The following is a 16,525-nucleotide window of genomic DNA, read 5'->3' as shown; positions in this document are numbered from 1 at the left end:
AACAAAAAATATTAGAATATAACATTATTTTATGAATACATCATCACCTTCCTAAGGAAAACTTTGGGTCAAGAATCTTGGGGATCAGTTTGTAGAGAAAGGGGAGTTGACAGCAAATGGGAAGTATTTGCAAAAATTTTAACTGGGCATATAGATATTGCTATCCCTGCAAATAAGATCAATGTAAATGAAAATAAATCACCAGTAGTCAAAATTGTAAAACTGGATGAAAAAACGAAAAGACTAATTGAAGGAATGGGGTATATGTATAAGCTACACAGAGAAACCAGTCTCGATTTATATAAAAAGGCTCATAAAAAATATAAATACAAGTATCGCAAGGAAGTAAGGAGACGGAAAGTAGAACATATTAGCAAACAGATCAGGAATTCTGATTGTGTCTCAAAGTCGTGCTAGGCAGTAGTTAATGATAAGAGGAACACTGATTCAAAAACTAGAATTAATATACATAATGATAATTTTTCTGATCCTTATATAGTTAGCATTATATTTAATGATTACTTTATAGATGCTATTGAAAACGATACTTGCATGAAACAGGAGAGGCAGTTTAAATATGATAAGGAAAAGGAATGGGACTCTTGTAAGTTACCTACAGTAACCATCAATGACGTAACACAGCTAATTGACAGACTAAAAAATAAAATATCAGCTGGAACGGGATGAATTTTCTCCCTTTCTACTGAAAAAATGCAAGGGTGAGTTAGCCAGACCATTAGTCCAGCTAATCAATTGTGTACTTGAAGGAGGTGTGTTTCCGAAGAAACCAAAACTTGCTGTAGGTAAACTTTTATTTAAAAAAGGGGAAAGAAAGCAACCACATACCTACAGACCAGTTGCCTTAACTTCAGTGTTTGGTAAATTATGTGAAAAATAATGCCAGAAATCTTAATCGAGCACTTTAATAGAAATAACTTAATTTCCAACAGGGCTTTAGAAGTGGTCGGAGCACCCTATCTGCAGCAGTACAGTTTGTAGACTGTCTAATGGAGAAAATAAATGAGGGTCACGAAATGGCAGGAGTGTGTTTAGATCTTTCAAAAGCGTTTGACAGAGTCCATCATGGCGCTCTTTTATGTAAACTTGCTTGTAATGGTGTCAGTGGTAAACTGTTGCTTTTAATAGAATCTTACCTTAAAGACAGCCAACAATGCACAGAAGTTGTGTAATGTAATGGAGAGGTAATTGAAAAAAGAAGATCAAAGATAAGATATATAAATTTGGTGTGCAACAAGGCTCTATCTTGGGCCCCTTCTTGTTTATTTGCTACGTGAATGATTTCCCAAAAGTATTAGACACCAGTCATCGTATTACTGTGTATGCTGATGACACCTCTGGGGTCTGCTGGGCACATATTAATGACGGCCTAAATTCAGTGGTATAGAATTTTGTTGAAAAAGCCCAAACACATTTTGAAAAAGCAAACCTGAGGGTCAATATTAACAAAACTAATTTAATTTATTTTAAGACAAGTGGCTCAAATAAAAATACTTTTGTAAATGAGGACATTCAGGAAAATACCTGTTCAGAATGTAAATTTCTGGGGGGACACAAAATTACGGTTGCTTCGTCAGGAAAGAGGGAAGGAAAAGGAAAGATGAAAGGATGTGGGTTTGAAAGGAGAGGGTAAGGAGACATTCCAATCCCGGGAGCGGAAAGACTTACCTTAGGGGGAAAAATGGATATGTATATAATACTCGCGAGCGCGCGCGCGCGCTCACACACACACACACACACACACACACACACACAAACACACACACACACACACACACACATCCATCTGTCCATCCATCCATCCATCCATATACAGACACAAGCAGACATATTTAAAGGCAAAGAGTTTGGGCAGAGATATCAGTCGAGGCGGAAGTGCAGAGGCAAAGATGATGTTGAATGACAGGTGAGGTATGAATGGCGGCAACTTGAAATTAGCGGACATTTAGGCCTGGTGGATAACGAGAAGAGAGGATATATTGAAGGGCAAGTTCCCATCTCCAGAGTTCGGATAGGTTGGTGTTGGTGGGAAGTATCCAGATAACCCGGACGGTGTAACACTGTGCCAAGATGTGCTGGCCGTGCACCAAGGCATGTTTAGCCACAGGGTGATCCTCATTACCAACAAACACTGTCTGCCTGTGTCCATTCATGCGAATGGACAGTTTGTTGCTGGTCATTCCCACATAGGAAGCGTCACAGTGCAGGCAGGTCAGTTGGTAAATCACATGGGTGCTTTCACACGTGGCTCTGCCTTTGATCGTGTACATGTTCCAGGTTACAGGACTGGAGTAGGTGGTGGTGGGAGGGTGCATAGGACAGGTTTTACACCGGGGTTGGTTACAAGGGTAGGAGCCAGAGGGTAGGGAAGGTGGTTTGGGGATTTCATAGGGATGAACCAAGAGGTTACGAAGGTTAGGTGGACGGCGGAAAGACACTCTTGGTGGAGTGGGGAGGATTTCATGAAGGATGGATCTCATTTCGGGGGAGGATTTTAGGAAGTCTGATCCAGTCCCGGGAAGTATCCAGTCACAAGTGGGTCACTTTTGGGGTTCTTCTGTGAGAGGTTCTGGGTTTGAGGGGATGAGGAAGTGGCTCTGGTTATCTGCTTCTGTACCAGGTCGGGAGGGTCGGTGGGGTCAGGAGTTTGATGGAGTCAGGTGAAAGGTTTTGTAGGGGGCCTAAGGTTCTGAGGATTCCTTGAAGCTCTGCCTGGACATCAGGAATGGGATTACCTTGGCAAACTTTGTACAAGAAAGATTGAGAGGCAACGCTGGAAGTGAGAAATTCCTGGAAGGTTTGGAGAGGCCGTCGGTTGCTAAAGCTAGAAATTTTGTGTGTGTGTGTTTGTGTGTTATTTTATTGTGCCTGTCTACCGGCACTTTCCCGCTTTGTAAGTCTTGGAATCTTTGTTTTTAATATATTTTTCCCATGTGGAAATATATATATATATATTAAAAACAAAGATTCCAAGACTTACCAAGCGGGAAAACGCCGGCAGACAGGCACAAGAACAAAACACACAAACACACACACAGAATTACTAGCTTTCGCAACCGACAGTTGCTTCTTCAGGAAAGAGGGAAGGAGAGGGAAAGAGGGAAGGAGAGGGAAAGACGAAAGGATGTGGGTTTTAAGGGAGAGGGTAAGGAGTCATTCCAATCCCGGTAGCGGAAAGACTTCCCTTAGGGGGAAAAAAAGGACAGGTGTACACACACACACACACACACACACACACACACACACACACACACATATCCATCCGCACATACACAGACACAAGCAGACATGTCTGCTTTGCCAGTTCCTGGGCCGGTAGGTGGGTGTACAGGGCAAGTCTTTCAGTGGGGATGGCCACAGGGGCGGGAGCAGAAGGAGCGTTGGGTCCGATGAGGATGTTGCAGAGACTCAGAGGGCAACAAAAAGCTGTTCTAGGTACGGTGGAAAAATTTTCTTACAGAACGGATCTCATTTCAGGACACAATTTTAGGATATGGTAGCCTCGTCAAAGAAGCTAATTAATAACTCGAGACCAGATTAATACAGAGTGAAAAAAGGTGTACTCCTAAGATGTTTTGTGGATGGATCAGCAGTACTAGGATTGAATTTGATGGCTTGGGAAATCTGCTTTCGAACAAGGCTGGTGGGGAAATTATGCCCACGAAGGCAGAGGTCAGAATGGTGGTGTATTGCTGTAAAGAGTCTGCATCTGAGGGCGCGTTTGACATGGAAAGGATTGAAATTTTGTTAGTATATAGGTATCTACTTTTTATTACACTAAAACAGGTACAAAAGTATGACAAATAACTAGCTATTTAGTTGTATAAGCTGCTTCTTGTATCCGTAAGGAACTACCAATTGGGATACTGCACTGTGGATTTTGTGTAAATACACAACTTTCACAAGCCTATCAAATGGAAATGCTACAATGAACTTGAGGAACATCTGCTGACAATATTGGAAGAAAATGGGAGGTTTTTCAACACAATGCTTACAGGAGCTTGGCAATATGTTAAATTATCAGAATGATAGTGCTTTCTCCAGCTTTGAAGGTTTTTATTGGTCGTCCGCTTCGACACGACACCCGTGTCGACAACATCTCCACTTACCGAGAGAAGATGGCAGCCGCACGTCTGCTCGTGCTCCATTCTGGCAGGAGGTCAAGCAGCAACACTGCAAAACCTGTGCTGTACAATCCCGTCAAGTGAAAGCGTGTAGAAATGACTACAAATGTCACATGTTTCCTCCTCAAATTTGAGTTACTTCACATAGTTCCACATCTATAATTTCACTGTTTCATATTTTTTGCAGTTTTCGCTTACATTGTTTTACACACTTAATACTCGATGTTAATCTTATTTTACATTATTTTCTCATCTTATAATCTTATCATAAGGCTCTCTCTTTTACACATACATACTTAGGTTTTTTACTTGACCACCTTCTAATCTATAACTTCAATTAAATATTCACAAAATCATCTCAGGCTCTAAGCCTGTCGGCCGCACTGAAATTCCACAGCATTTCGACGAGTGCCACACTGACCGTCTTCTGGCAAAGCGGTGAGACTACGTGGGCATCCCACACTTACATAGCCGAGTGGTGGCCATTACCCTGCACCCCTTCCCCCTGGCGCAGGGGTCTGAGACCCGCGGTCGGATGCGCACCGCCACTCTACTCCGGGGGCACTCAGTTTTCCCCAGACTTGAGAAGCATCGACTGCTGGGTGAAGTCTCGGTGCTCAGGTCCTAATGCGCAGTTCCGTGCCGAGCTCAGGTGGCAGTCCTCGTAGCTTTCGATTTTAACGATTCTCCCAAAGACACTAGCTCAGTGCAGAAAATGCGGAGGAAATTAGAAAGAAAACTTGGAATATCTACATCTACATGATTACTCTGCAATTCACATTTAACTGCTTGGCAGAGGGTTCATTGAACCACGATCATACTATCTCTCTACCATTCCACTCTCGAACAGCGTGCGGGAAAAACGAACACCTAAACCTTTCTGTTCGAGCTCTGATTTCTCTTATTTTGATGATCATTCCTACATATGTAGGTTGGGTTCAACAAAATATTTTCGCATTTGGAAGAGAAAGTTGCTGACTGAAATTTCGTAAATAGATCTCGCCACGATGAAAAAAGTCTTTGCTTTAATGACTTCCATACCAACTCGCATATCATATCTGCCACTCTCTCCCCCCTATTACGTGATAATACAAAACGAGCTGCCCTTGTTTCGACCCTTTCGATGTCCTCCGTCAATACGACCTGGTAAGGATCCCACACTGCGTAGCAATATTCTAACACAGGACGAACAAGTGTAGTGTAAGCTGTCTCTTTAGTGGACTTGTTGCGTCTTCTAAGTGTCCTGCCAATGAAACGCAACCTTTGGCTCGCCTTCCCCACAATATTATCTATGTCGTCTTTCCCACCGAAGTTGTTTGTAATTTTTACACCCAGGTACTTAGTTGAATTGACAGCCTCGAGAATTGTACTATTTATCGAGTAATTGAATTCCCACGGATTTCTTTTGGATCTCGTGTGGATCACCTCACACTTTTCGTTATTTAGCGTCAACTGCCACCTGCCACACCATACAGCAATCTTTTCTAAATCGCTTTGCAACTGATACTGGTCTTCGGATGACCTTACAAGACAGTGAATTACAGCATCATCTGCGACCAACTTAAGAGAACTGCTCAGATTGTCACCCAGGTCATTTATATAACAGCAGAGGTCCCAGGACACTTCCCTGGGGAACACTTGATATCACTTCAGTTTTACTCAACGATTTGCCGTCTATTACTACGAACTGTGACCTTCCTGACAGGAAATCACGAATCCAGTCGCACAACTGAGACGATACCCCATAGCTCCGCAGCTTGATTAGAAGTCGCTTGTGAGGAATGGTGTCAAAAGCTTTCCGGAAATCTAGAAATACGGAATCAACTTGAGATCCCCTGTCGATAGCGGCCATTACTTCATGCGAATAAAGAGCTAGCTGCATTGCACAAGAACGATGTTTTCTGAAACCGTGCTGATTACGTATCAATAGATCGTTCCCTTCGAGGTGATTCATAATGTTTGAATACAGTATGTGCTCCAAAACCCTACTGCAAACCGACGTCAATGATATAGGTCTGTAGCTCGATGGATTACTCCTACTACCCTTCTTAAACACTGGTGCGACCTGTGCAATTTTCCAATCTGTAGGTACAGATCAATCGGTGAGCGAGCAGTTGTATATGAGTGCTAAGTAGGGAGCTATTGTATCAGCGAAATCTGAAAGGAACCTAATCGGTATACAATCTGGACCTGAAGACTTGCCCGTATCAATCGATTTGAGTTGCTTCGCAACCCCTAAGGTATCTACTTCTAAGAAGCTCATGCTAGCAGCTGTTCATGTTTCAAATTCTGGAATATTCCATTCGTCTTCCCTGGTGAAGGAATTTCGGAAAACTGCGTTCAGTAACTCCGCTTTAGCGGCACAGTCGTCGGTAACAGTACCATCGGCACTGCGTAGCGAGGGAATTGACTGCATCTTGCCGATTGTGTACTTTAAATACGACCAGAATTTCTTCGAATTTTCTACCAAATTTCAAGACAATGTTTCGTTGTGGAACCTATTAAAGGCATCTCGCATTGAAGTCTGTCCCAAATTTCGCGCGTCTGTAAATTTTAGCCAATCTTTGGGATTTTGCGTTCTTCTGAACTTTGTATGCTTTTTCCGTTGGCTCTGCAACAACGTTCGGACCTGTTTTGTGTACCACGGGGGATCACTTCCATGTCTTACCAATTTATGAGGTATGAATCTCTCAATTGCTGTTGCTACTATATCTTTGAATTTGAGCCACATCTCATCTACATTTGCATAGTCGGTTCGGAAGGAATGGAAATTGTCTCTTAGGAAGGCTTCTAGTGACACTTTATCTGCTTTTTTAAATAAAATTATTTTACGTTTGTTTCTGGTGGATTTGGAAGAAACGGTATTGAGCCTTTTCGTTGACAGGTCCAAACTTTTGAAACCAATTATGAGAACAGTAGGTTGGAATGTACTAAAATTGATAAGAGAAGGTGGGAACACAACAGTCCTGTCTGCTGACAAAGGAAATAGGACAGTTCTATTGTGTGCTGATGACTACCACAAGAAAATAAGCACTCTAACAAAATAAAATGTGAAGTGACTCTGCTCAAAGATTGTATAAACCACCCAAAATTCATAAAAATGATGTACCACTGCAGTCTACCGTGAACACCATTTAACATATCCATGTGACCAAATACCTTGCCTCACTTCTAAAGCGTGTGAAGAACTCGGCCGAATTTGTTACTATACTGAAAGAGATGCAGCTGCACAAGAACAATCTGCGGGTGAGCACTGACATAACATTTCTTCTCACACAAACACCACTTCGAGACATCTCGGTACTCTTAGCAGGTGTTTTGAGTATCAGAGGTAAAGCTTTTTGAACATGTACTCACCACACCACGGTCATTAAATGTGATGGTAAGATCTATGAAGAAGTTGATGGAGTAGCCGTGGGCTCACCAGTTACCACCGGATTGCCAATTTTTATAGCACTCTTGAGGAGATGGCACTGAAAACTGCATTGCTCCAACCTAAACACCACAGACGACACCATCGTTGTGGGGAACATGTCAGAGAGCAGCAGGACCTTAGGGCAGGTAGTGTACAGAAAGAAGAGCCACAGAGATCTCCCTCTTCACGCAACGAGTTAGTCATGATGTGGCACAGCGGTACACTGTTCTAATACACTACTACCACTGCTGAGATTGAAAGTTATGTCAGCGCACCTAGCTTCGCATTTGTTTGGTTGGTTGGTTGGTTGGTTGGTTGGTGTGTGTGTGTGTGTGTGTGTGTGTGTGTGTGTGTGTGTGTGTGTGTGTGTGTGTGTGGAGGGGGCGGGGGCGGGGGATGGAGGGGTGATTTGTAACAGCTGGTATCTAGCAAAAAGACTTAGTTATCCCCTCTGTTTATTGTACTGACATTCCAGGTTTGCTTGAGTGCAATGCTACGAGGGAAGAAGGCGACGTGATGGTGAGTGAGATCAGGTACACAACCATTAAGTACACATACCTCCCCCTCACTCTGTCCTGAGCTTATTTGTTCGCTTTCACTGTGATTGCATTTTAGGATCTGAAATCTCTGGATAGGAGTGCCAATAGCCGTGACTATAAGGTTAATATTCATGTGGCTTGACATCGCAAGTGCTTTGTGTGTGTAATAGAAAGAGCTCGAGTGCGCAGAACTTGAGGTCAAAGAGGCAGCAAGAGAACTGTACAAACTTCCCACCATAGCATACGAGCAAGTGACGAGCACTGTAGTTGGCAACGATTTACACCACAGTACCACAGGCGAGTTAAATCGAGAGCCGTATCATCTCCCTACTCCGCACTTCCACTACGCTCGACACTACGGTACGACGGGAGAGCCGACATCGTGACGAAGGTGCAGTGTAAGCTGCATCCATCTCCACTGAACTGAGCAACAGCAGAGGAAAATCACAGCAACATCCAGTTGGTGCACAATGAATTAGCATACACAAGCATTGCAAAACTTGTGTAACAGAATTAATAATAGTTGCACACCCAATAACAGCTTTAATGTTGAGAAGGCAATCAATAATTTTATAGTATCATCTCGCATTAACAATTATGGTTACTCCGTGTAGACCTGAATGTTAAATGCACATTTAGTAGTTTTGGTTAGCAAATGGGTGTTAAAAAAAATCAGCACTGGCACATACTGTTTTGCATTTATCAGTGTCAAAGTATTCCGGTATTGACTTCCGGTGTTGTCAGTGTCAACTGCTGCTGAATTGTACTGTTGTTAATATGTTAGGTCCACGAGTCAAATTATAGTGACATACAAAAGTAATTAATCCAGTACTGGCAACCAGAGCAAAGATAGAAACTGATGACGATACATCAAGTAATTCTGACACAGTGATGTCATTTAAGTACGAGCTTGAGGAAGTACTTCTGGGGAACGTAATGATGGAAATAGTAGACAATGAGGTGTTAGATGATTAAAGTGCAGCAGCATCATTTAAATATGAAACTGAGGTAGCTGATAAAATGTGGGTAGCACTACTATGGTCAATGGTGTGGAAATTCAGGTGTGGATCCCCACTCAACTTATGCTTTTATTAATCAAGAAGAAAACAGTCAGAACCTAGTATTGTTTGCAATGATGAAGCAACTTTTGGAAGAAACTCAGAAGAAATCTCATGAATTAAAACAAAAACTTAGAACTGAAACTGCCTCAGATTTATAAAGTATCTGAAGAGCATTATCAGAAAAGTAACACGGCTTAAAAACTTGCAAAAGAACTCAAAGAAAATATTAAACAAAGTAGTAACAAAACTGAGGAAAAACTTGACTAAAGCATGAAACAATATAAAAGAAGCTCAGAAAATTCAGACCCAAAAAGTTCGTGAAGGTCTCACTACGGAACTTCAAAACTTTTGTAACAAGCTCCAGAACAAAATGAAAAGCTTGATGAAGTCACAGATGAGTACAGAGAAGAGATCCAGAAGGTAGACAAAGGACGCAGAAAGGAGGTAGAAGCAGTTTTAATAAGTAATGAGCAACTTAGCAAAGATTGGAACCGGCGGTATAAGGAGGTCGCACACATAAAGGCTACGTGCACATATAACGCCATAAACACATATGTAATGCTGAACACACAAATGCTGTAAAAACAGATGTGAGTCGGCAGATTGACTTTAACACAAAATAAATAAAGAAGCCAGGTGAAGATTTTGCACACTAATTCAAAACAGAAACTATGCACGAAATGGAGCACGTGGATGAAGTATGTGACTGGAAATGGTGAAACAAGCAGTAGGGCGACGCATATAAATTGAGGTAAAGTTGTCGTTTATGACGACGTAGCTGGGAGTTCTCATAGGAATACAGAGTGAGTAAGCATTTGTTGACACGTGGAACTTTAAGAAGTTTATTTTGATTGTGAAATGACTGCCTAAATAATTTTAAGGATGCATTAGCAGAGCTGTCGAATGACCGCAAATAGGTAAGATTTGTTACATCACAAATGGAAGAAGAAGCAGGCACATGGCAAATCAGGACTGGTCAGAAATGCAGTACACTGGTCAATGAGAAAGAAAAACAAGGTGCAAAACAATCTTTATCAAAACGAGAGTTACAGCTACAAATGTGATGGATGCCCAAAAAAGTTTTTCCAATAAATGAAGATTTTTTTCCAATACATGTATGAAAAGAATTTGAACTTAGATGAATCAATAAGTACAGGAACAATGACATCACTGATAATATGTAACCTGCCAGTGACAATACACGAGATTCTACTGGCCATACTAATGACAATGTAGAAGCTGTTAAATCAACATTAGGTGACCTGGGTACGTTAAAAGAATATAGACACAAACTTAAATCTGAACACAACAGAAAGCAGCCAAGAAATTCTGGAAGTGTCACTGAGGAAAGATCAAATGATGCCAGAAAATATGATAACCGAAAGAGGAGTGGTAATAATAAAGGATTGCGTGGTCACAGATTCCGAGGAAGATATAATGATTACAGAAGCAGAGGCAGTTTCAATCACTATCGTCTTGAGCACGAGTTGTAAACAATGAATACAGAGTCACACAGCGTGAGCGATTACTGACAGTTTGAAAAATGGAAAAGTAAGACGAACAGGTTGACGGCTTGCCGTGGGAATATGGTAGTGTACCTCGAGAAACAGTACCAATGTATTTGGTCAAGGTCAAACACTGGACAGCAGATGATACAGCAGATAATGTAGTGTGTAATGAGGACACGAAGTGTGCAGTTCTTTTGCACAAGTTACAGGTCCCGATGTTCGTAATAATGACTCGAGAGAAGTTCGATGTCTGAGAAAGCATCTGCAGGATATAAAGAAAGACAATGTTTGAGGTGATGACAGGTTAAAAGACAGAGAATCGTAGGTGACACAACTTGTTCACCGATATAATAGTGGAATACAGTGAGAGTGAGAGTGAGAGTATAGTAGTAGAAAGGAGAAAGGAGAGAACAAGGAATGTGGACAGAGAATGATGCATATGGAAACTTTTGGTTTTGAGAAAGAAAGCACTGTGAAAAACACACACACAGTTCAAGAGATTTGTTCCAGAGTAACAAAGTATTGTCAAACTAGTTATGACAGAACATACGATTTGAAAGCGGAGAAACACTGTAAGTTAGAAGAGAGTTGCCTTATACATTTATTAGAAGAGCTTAATGATTATATGTTACACAAGATAAAGGTTAATGTTGAAAAGGTAGACCTTACTAATGAAGGAGACAAATTGACAGAATTGCTTGTTAATGCCGTATCTGTAATGACAAACTCACTTTTATACAAAGAGACCGAGGTGAGAACTGTCACGGTAGAAGGATATCTGTAACTAAATGTGCAGCAGCACTACAAACATGTGAGACAGGTGGTGATTACAAAGCCTAAATAACCACCTGATAAATGAATTCACAAGCCACCTGCGAAAAACACTGTTGTCGACAGGAACAGAAGATGTATTACTTAAAGACTTGTCAATGTGTGTTTGTACTGAAAGTAAAATTAGGATCATAAATTGTATTGCAAGGCAGCAATGATGTTACCTATGTTGTATGAATTACTGTTTCATACCTTACACTATAAAATTTCTACTGTTAAGATTTTGCATGTGGCATCATCTTCATTATAATAAATCAATATTAACTTTGTTATGCACGCCTGGACATAATTTAATGCTAAATTAGATATATCAAATGGTAATGGGGTAATTTTGTCACTACATCGGAAGATGAGTAGAGCGACACATGGCAAAATGTCACTGAATTTTAAAAAAAACTGAAGGACGGAAGCCCGAGAAGCTCGTGAAAGTCTACATTCGAGTACAATTAAATGCCAATCAAAACTTCCGATCACAAAAAATAGTGCGAAACAAATTTTAACTTACTTTAATACCCTTCTTAAATAATGGATAATCTAGGATTGAACATGACAATATTACGAAAATAACAGTTGCTACTCAACACGTAGCGGAGGTGCAGAGTTCCCGATATGCACAAAAAAAAGGCTGTCAGCAAGTAGGCCTCGGCTAAAAAGGCCTTCCGTCGGAAATACACAAAAAAGTGAGTAGCAAATATCCCTTTCATAATATTATCTGTAAGAATGGCATGTTATTCCTATCTTCACACTTTAGACAGCTCATAACATATTACACAAATATTTAAAGTAGTATGTGACACCAGGTATATTTTTGCCATAGCTAAGGAATTTTACTCACAGAAGATGTTTCATTTTATTATGTTGAGATGCATTTAAAAGTTTTCCATATGTTTTATATTTATTTTGTGTTAATTTCAGTTATTTCATGTTACATTTTATTAATAGTTGCTTTAATTAAATTTTGGACCAGAAATAATCATCTGGGAAAAATCATACATGCAGATCTGTAAAGAATAACATATAATCCCTGCATATATGTCAGAACTTAAAAATTGGCACACGGATGTACAAGTAAATTATCATCACAAAAAATGGATTTACAAATTTTTGTGAGGGAAAGCAGTACAGAAGCTTTATTGTCAGTGTTACAATGGGCGCTTGTGAATTTTTTTGATGTGATGTGTAGAAAATTTGCACCAATATGAAACAGAAATGTTTTATTTGCATATTTGGCGGTTAAGTAAGTCACGAAGGATTGAAAATGATTTCACGACTGAGATATGTTATCGAACACAGTACTGAATGCCACTCTGCAAATAATTTAATCACAACATTAGCAGCTCCACTGGTGTAGCTAAGAAGTGCGCAGGTTTGACGATTATCACCCAGTAAAATTTGTTTAGGCCTGAAGCCATCGCATTATACACTCCAGTCCTCTCCTACAATGTGACAATTAATCCACAGTTTCTCACGAAGTGAGCTTTATTGTAATGCCGGTAACAGGGGTGTATCAGTCCGTGTATTATATCGGCAAAGATGCATCACAAAATGATCGACTCCCCCTATTCCTAGGGCGATGACGCATCCTGGTCCCTAGATTCCACGCGTACGTCACTCGCGCCTCCTCCCGATGTCGCACAGTTCGCGTGCACCCGTAAGTGCTTCCTCAGTTTGGAACTGGCAGTGAACGCCTTCAGGCAGAAGCCTCTGACCCGTGTGCTCCCTCAGGTCGCTACCCCTCACGAATGTCTTGTGACACACGTCACAGTCGTAAGGGCGTTCGCCCGCGTGCGGACGCACGTGCCGATTCGAGCTGCCGCACCTCTCGAACGCTCCGTGGCACGCACTGCGAGAAACTGACGCGTGACCGCAGCCGACGTGCCCACGCCGCTCCAGATTCTGCCCCCGTGCTCGCAGTCGAGCGCCGGCCACACCGCGTCGCCGTCGTTTCCGCCAGACACTTCCCGCTCGGCAGTGGCAGTGCACCGTGACGAGTCGTCGCCTCGTGCGTCCGGACCGTCTCTCTCCGGATGGCCGCTACGTCCGTCGGTGCCGCAGCCGTCCTCCACTGGAATGCTGAAACAGTGGAGAAAGTGCATCGGAACTCTCTGTCGCAACAGTACGATATTAGACAGTGAAGAGGACATTAACATACACTAGGCGTCGAGTTCCACGAGGTACCTGAGACAGGGTAATATTTAACTGTGGACAATGCCTTAACATTGAAAGTTTACTTTCTTTTCTCTTCTTCTATCTGAACGACGCAGACGAGGAAACTGAGTTCGTACGGGCCACAACTGTCCACCTCACCACGAGGAGGAACCCGTGAAGCACTGTTTCATTCCATCAAATGTAACTCCATAGATATTACAAATATATGTGTGTGTGTGTGTGTGTGTGTGTGTGTGTGATCCACATCTCCTGCTAGACCACTGTAGCTATTTCAACCAAAATTGGTGCACATACCATTGTCAGGAACAATTGCTGTTGGGATAAGAACCACATGTCTGACCTAGTTCGGAAGAGATGATGTCACAAACAATGAGATTCGTGAAAAACTGCCACATTGTGCATTATGTTTAAATGTATTACTTCTGTGCTACTAGCTGTATCTGCAATACACTTTGCAGACAGTATCGACATACGCCACTAAATGCACCTACAAAAGTATATCGCGGTTCTGGGTGTCTTCAGATTTTCAGAGGATCAAATTTGTGACCTTTTCGTCACCTGGCGAAGCCGTGTCTCTATATATATATATATATGTGTGTGTGTGTGTGTGTGTGTGTGTGTGTGTGTGTGTGTGTGTGTGTGTGTGTGTGTACGTACCTATCCTTTTTTCCCCCCTAAGGTAAGTCTTTCTGCTCGCGGGATTGGAATGACTCCTTACCCTCTCCCTTAAAACCCACATCCTTTCATCTTTCCCTCTCCTTCCCTCTTTCCTGACGAAGCAACCGTGGGTTGCGAAAGCTCGAAATTTTGTGTGTGTGTGTTTTTTTTATTGTGCCTATCTACCAGCGCTTTCCCGCTTCGTAAGTCATGGAATCTTTGTTTTTAATATATTTTTCCCATGTGGGAAACATTCCAAGTGGGAAAAATATATCTAAAAACAAAGATGATGTGACTTACCAAACGAAAGCGCTGGCAGGTTGATAGATACACAAACATACACACAAAATTCAAGCTTTCGCAACCAACGGTTGCTTCATCAGGAAAGAGGGAAGGAGAGAGAAAGACGAAAGGATGTGGGGTTTTAAGGGAGAGGGTAAGGAGTCATTCCAATCCTGGGAGCAGAAAGACTTACCTTAGGGGGAAAATAGGACAGGTGTACACTCGCACACACACATCCATCCGCACATACACACACACAAGCAGACATTTGTAAAGGCAAAGAGTTTGGGCAGAGATGTCAGCCGAGGCGGAAGTACAGAGGCAAAGAAGTTGTTGAAAGACAGGTGAGGTACGAGTGGTGGCAACTTGAAATTAGCAGAGGTTGAGGCCTGGTGGATATCAAGAAGAGAGGATATACTGAAGGGCGAGTTCCCATCTCCGGAGTTCGGATAGGTTGGTGTCGGTGGGAAGTATCCAGATAACCCGGACGGTGTAACACTGTGCCAAGATGTGCTGGCCGTGCACCAATGCATGTTTAGCCACAGGGTGATCCTCATTACCGACAAACACTGTCTGCCTGTGTTCATTCATGCGAATGGACAGTTTGTTGCTGGTCATTCCCACATAGAAAGTGTCACAGTGTAGGCAGGTCAGTTGGTAAATCACGTGGGTGCTTTCACACGTGGCTCTTCCTTTGATCGTATACACCTTCCGGGTTACAGGACTGGAGTAGGTAGTGGGAGGGTGCATAGGACAGGTTTTACACCAGGGGTGGTTGCAAGGGTAGGAGCCAGAGGGTAGGGAAGGTGGTTTGGGGATTTCATAGGGATGAACCAAGAGGTTACGAAGGTTAGGTGGACGGCGGAAAGACACTCTTGGTGGAGTGGGGAGGATTTCATGAAGGATGGATCTCATTTCGGGGGAGGATTTTAGGAAGTCTGATCCAGTCCCGGGAAGTATCCTGTCACAAGTGGGGCACTTTTGGGGTTCTTCTGTGAGAGGTTCTGGGTTTGATGGGATGAGGAAGTGGCTCTGGTTATCTGCTTCTGTCCCAGCCAGAGTTCCACAGGAGCTGTTTCATTACATTCGCAGTGCATGGTAGCACACTGTCGTGAATGAAAACCACACCTTTCGAGAGCATTCCTTTGCGCTCGTTTTGTATTGTTCGGCACAATTTCTTAAGTGTCTCGCAATAAACATTCTTATTGATTGTTTCACCTTGCTGTAAAAAATCAATCAGTAAAATGCCTTGTCTGTCTGAAAAGACTGTACGCACGACTTTTTGGGGTGTCAAGATTTGCTCAGGTTTAACTTTTACTGCGGACGAAGTGTGCCTCCATTCCATTGATTGCCGTTTTGTTTCAGCAGTGTCGTAAGCAACCCGAATTTTATCTGGGATAAAAATTTCTCACCATTGTCATTGCAGCGAGGCAAGAAGTCAAGTGTGCTGTCCATCCGTTGTTGTTTGTGTTGTTCACTTAGAAAAGTTTAGGTACCCGACATGTGCAAAGTTTATGCAAACCCAGTTTCTCAGTAACAAGCTCGTAAAATACTGTTCGTTAAATTTGTGGAAGTTGACAAGCAATAGCATTCCTCATAATGATTTCTTCCACTGCATTCATCAGTTCATCAGAAACCACAGACGCATGTCCACTTCATTCTTTGTCATGCACTTGGTAACGCCCTTCCCTAAATTGTCAAACCCACCTTCTCATCATTGAAGCACTCATTACATTTTCTCCATAAATCTCACAAATTTGTTGACGAATATCACTCGGTTTAATGTTCTTAGAAAGTAGAAAATGAATCACAGATCTCAGTTCACACACGGCGGGCGCGACGATGCCATTATAAACAATCACTACGAATGACAAACGACACAGAGCGGGTTCGAAATGGCGTCATTTTGATCTGCTCGAAC

At 42.2% G+C, this 16,525-nt stretch overlaps 1 protein-coding gene across 1 annotated transcript in view; it reads right to left on the bottom strand.

Moving 5' to 3' along the window:
- Positions 1-11,954: 11,954 nt before the first annotated feature.
- The window catches only part of LOC126295266 (uncharacterized), a 710,311-nt gene continuing 705,740 nt past the window's right edge, over positions 11,955-16,525 (bottom strand). The window contains exon 81 of the mRNA XM_049987689.1: positions 11,955-13,569. The gene's annotated coding sequence lies outside the window, so the exon portion shown is untranslated. The remainder of the gene's footprint in view (positions 13,570-16,525) is intronic.

This window comes from Schistocerca gregaria, chromosome 11 (assembly GCF_023897955.1).
Source record: "Schistocerca gregaria isolate iqSchGreg1 chromosome 11, iqSchGreg1.2, whole genome shotgun sequence".
Taxonomy (NCBI): Eukaryota; Metazoa; Arthropoda; class Insecta; order Orthoptera; family Acrididae; genus Schistocerca; species Schistocerca gregaria.
Note: the sequence above shows the minus strand (reverse complement) of the source record. Positions and strands in the feature narration are given on the sequence as shown.